Source organism: Schistocerca nitens, chromosome 1 (assembly GCF_023898315.1).
Source record: "Schistocerca nitens isolate TAMUIC-IGC-003100 chromosome 1, iqSchNite1.1, whole genome shotgun sequence".
Classification (NCBI taxonomy): Eukaryota; Metazoa; Arthropoda; class Insecta; order Orthoptera; family Acrididae; genus Schistocerca; species Schistocerca nitens.
The window spans coordinates 338,444,546-338,449,087 of record NC_064614.1 but is presented as its reverse complement, the minus strand read 5'-3'; the positions used below and the strand labels follow the sequence as shown (position 1 = coordinate 338,449,087).

Genomic DNA, 4,542 nt, shown 5'->3' with positions numbered 1-4,542 from the left:
TAGAGGTACTCAAGGTACCCTCTGCCACACACAGTCAGGTGGCTTGTGGAGTATGGATGTAGATGTAGATGTAGATGTAACTCGGGGAGCTTTGTTCAATTTTAATGATTTCAGCTGTTTCTCAACACCACTGACACTAATACTTATTTCATTCAACTTTTCAGTGGTATGAGGATTAAACTGGGGCAATTCTCCTGGGTTTTCTTTTGTAAAGGAACATTTGAAAATTGAGTTAAGCATTTCAGCTTTTACTTTGCAATTTCAGTTCCTGTCTCATTTGCTATGGACTGGACTCTAACTTTGGTGCCACTAACTGCCTTTACATAAGACCATTGCTTCTCGGCCTTTTGGCTAAGATCAAAGTGTAGAATGTACATACAACCAAAAGTTTTTTGGATTTTATGAAATTTCGTTTGACAATATCCTGATATGGTAGTCATCGAAGGCATCATGCATTACTCTCTTGACAGCCAAACATGTTTCATTCAGCATCTCTCTATCTATAGCCCTATGCTTTGTTTTACACCTATTACATGGTAATCTCTGTTCCTTTAGAAGTTTCTTTATAGTGACTGGTATACCTTTCTATCCATTGCATGGTCAACTATTCTTTTAGACTTGAGCCACAGTCCTCAACAAGCTCCTGATCTGTGCTGAAAGTTTCAAGTTACTGATTTTTTATCTTATTTACTAAACACATATATTTTTCTGTTTGTTGTAGTTGTTTTGTGCTTTGGTAATCATTGTGGCCACAACCATGTCATGGTCACTGATTCCAGTTTTGATGAGGAATCCTCAAAGAGGTCAGGTCTATTTTTTGCCATTAGATCCAATATATTTCCATCATGAGTAGGGTTCCTAACTGCCTGTTCTAGGTAGTTTTCAGAGAAGGGCTTTAGTAAAGTTTCATAGGATGTCTTATCACATCCACCACTATCAAAACTGTAAGTTTCCCCTACCAATTGTTGGATGATTGAAGTCTCCACTGATGATTACACTATGATTGGGGAACTTACGACATAATCCATATCATTTCAGGCAGGAGGATTACCTTCATAGTCTTGGATGTTATTGAATTGAGCATATGTTAAAATTCAGAAGTAAGTAAGAAACACATTTTTTTTTTCCAAAAAAATTCCTGCCCCAAGATACATGCCTCCAAAGATGACACTACAAACACCATTTTGAAGATGCAAATTTTGGAAAATTTTTTAAAATGGTGTCGCTCTGTAACAGTTCTAGATATTTTGTTAGAGTTTTTTTATATGAAAGATAATTGCTTTATGAATACACAGGTATCCTCCGATGGGACATATCTGTCAAATTTCTTTTACTGTCACCTTTTGAATTTTTTTACAATTTACAGAAAAAAATGTAATTTACAGAAAATTTTTTTTTTTTTTCAAAAATGCCAATCCAGAAAGTTGGATTTTTTTCTGTTGATTAGTACCATGTAGTACTTTTAAGTTGGGCAGGTTTTATTTTTAAAAATCATTTTTTTTAACTTTCAAGGGTAATGCATGTCTTCACTGAAGTTGTTTCTTACTAATTTCTTTGTTACAATGCTTATTTCTATCATCTTTGTTGCAATTATTTCTTTTCACTTTCATTGTTGCAAGTATTTCTTACACTTTATTGTAATTTCTTGTCAGCTTGTTTGTCATGGTTGTTCATTGCAGGTATCTGTATTGTAGTTGTTCTGTGCTAATTTGTTTACTGAAGATGCTTCTAAGACATCTGAGACCATCCAGTGAGTTTTCATGAGGACTTCGCCAGTTTTGACACAGTTGCAGAGTGTTTTGTCAGAAGGACTGCTTGAAATGTCTTGAATGGAGCTACAAGAGAGTGAAGTGTGCTGACTATTTGCATATCCATAAAAGAGTGATATATAAGACAAACAGACTTTGTTCAGGTTGGGAATAAGTCTTCTCATTTGTGATATTTCCAGTGACGACTTTTTGTGTTCTAAATGTTTTGACAGAATAACAACATGATAGTATCTGAACAAGGTGAAGCCTCTGATGGTGCAGATTTTGCATCAATAGCGGAAGAATTAAATACCCTGAATCAGTCAACTATGTTAAGAAACTGTGGTCAGTGATGTCAAGTCATAAGCTCTATGCATCAAGAAAGCACAGAGAAATTACTAAAGCTATGAATGAATACACTACAGCAAAACTGACCACACTCTTCAAAGTAGAAATTCCATCTTCAGAAGAAAATGAACCAAAGCACTCTTGCACCTCTTGCCAGGAATTTTTCACAAATATCAATTCAGCTGTTGAATATTGTACATCCTACAGTGAAAAGGTGCAAGTTTTGACTATTATTCCAGAGACAATTTCAAAGAAAACAATTTTGAACCACATTTCCATCAGTATCAAAGTACATGGCAGACAAATCAAGAAATTTGAGGTCTGTAAAAGGAGTCTTTGGAAGACCAGATCCCTATTACGGTCATCCTGTAGAAGCAGCTCAAGTTCATATAGTGCAGACATTTTATCTGGAAGATAAATGGGACTGTTCTCACCAGAATGCCAACAAAAAGGACACTATTACTGTAACAGTTGATGGTCAAAAAGTTGTGAAAGTGAAGAGGTACATGACTCGCAGTATTAAAGAAACTTTTGCAATTTAGAAGAGCTGCTATATGGCTTCATATATTGGAAGATCAAAATTTTATGCACTACGACCCAAGTGGGTTGTTCCTCAGCCATCTAGAGATGTTTGTTTATGCGTGTGCTGCACGAATTTTGAACTTTGAGTGGTAACATTGAAGAACTTACTGGAGCACGTGACGTATGATACCTTGGTTGGGCATGTGAAGTCATTAGTAGTCTGTGACATAAAGCGAGAGACTTGTTTCATTCAAGAATGTCATGACTGCCCTTGAAAGGGGGGACTGTCTTTACAGAAACTTGGCCTGGAAAACGTAGCAGATAATTTTGCAGAAATTACATATGCGACATAGTAGGAAAATAAACTAATTAAGAAACCTGTTGCCTTTGACAGTTTCATTGATGAACTTGGTAAATGGTCAGTGAAAGCCGTAACACATCAGCATGTGAAGAAATTGCAACAACAACACATTGCAGAAGTGAAAGGGTGTGTACAGACTGAAGAACTAAGTTTAGAGCTTCACTGTGATTTTGCTGAGAACTGACCTGTAATTCTCTCATAAGAAGTACAAGGGTGTCATTGGAGTAATGACCAGTTTTCAATTTTTACAGGAGTGATATATTTTCAAAATAAGTGTTGCAGTTATAAGTGATGACACAGGACATGACTCAGCACATGCTTTGCTAGTAATGTGCAAAATTCCTCAACTGAAAACAGAGACAGAGGAGATCATCATTATTTCTGATGGTGCTCCTAGTCATTTTAAAAATCATTACCAGCTGTTTGAATTGAGTAAGTCACTTGTGCCAACCGACTAAGTATACAGTGCTACTGGTCACAGGAAGGGACATTGTGATTGTGTAGGAGGCCTACTGAAGCACCATGCAACAAAACATAATCTTTCCAGGCCAAATACAGCTGCAATTCAGAATGCTGAGGATTTTATGAGAGTCATGAAATCTTACACATCCACAGCCCTCATTCTTTTGTCCAAAGAGGAAATTGAAGACTTCCTTGAGCAGAAAAGAGAAGAATGGCCTCAAAGAAACTACTCCTGTGAAAGGAATTCAGAAGACACATTTTTGGACTCAAAGTGATGTGCGAACTCATATTTAACACACTTTAAAGAGCAAAAAGAAAGAAATTTCCTTTGTTCAGCCAACATCTCAGAAACAGTAGGATAATAAATACTAACAAAGAGATAGAGGGGCTGGTCAGTACTTAGCTCAGCTCAGTACAGCCGATAGATACACAAAAAACAGAACCGAAAATTTACGTTACTAGCTTGCGGAACAAATGTTCCTTCATCAGGGAGGAGAGAGGGGAAAGAAAGGGAAGAAGGGAAAGTGGATTCGGTTACTCGCAACCCAGGTTATGAAGCAACAGGGAAAGGAAAACAGGGAGGGTAGCAAGGATGGAGGCATGGTTGTCAGAGGGAAGCCAAAGATATTCTACTGTAGGTACTGTGCCAGCTTCAAACCAAAGAGGATGCATACAGAAGTAAAGAGGTATATAGTATAAAGATAAACACAACTATGTAGGATGAAAAGATGCGTGAATGGCTAAAGAGGAAAGGGAAAGAGAAGACTGAAGAGTAAATGGGAGTGAGGTTGTTTAACGTAGGTTCAGTCCAGGGGGATGGCGGGATGAAAGGATGTGTTGGAGTGCAAGTTCCCATCTCCGCAGTTCAGAGAAGCCAAATGGCACATACGGTGTAGCAGGTTCCTAGGTCCCTAGAATTATGCTGGAGAGCATGCTCCGCTACTGGGTATTGGACATCTCCTAGGCGGACAGTTTGTCTGTGTCCGTTCATGCGCTCAGCCAGTTTAGTTGTTGTCATACTGATGTAAAAGGCTGTGCAGTGCAGGCATGTCAGCTGATAAATGACATGTGTAGTTTCACACGTGGCTCTGCCTTGAATTG

The 4,542-nt window shown here is 37.9% G+C and overlaps 1 pseudogene; it reads left to right on the top strand.

The window, feature by feature from the left end:
• Window positions 1-331: 331 nt before the first annotated feature.
• LOC126205012 (U2 spliceosomal RNA) lies at window positions 332-481 on the top strand (annotated as a pseudogene).
• The last annotated feature ends 4,061 nt before the right edge of the window (window positions 482-4,542 follow it).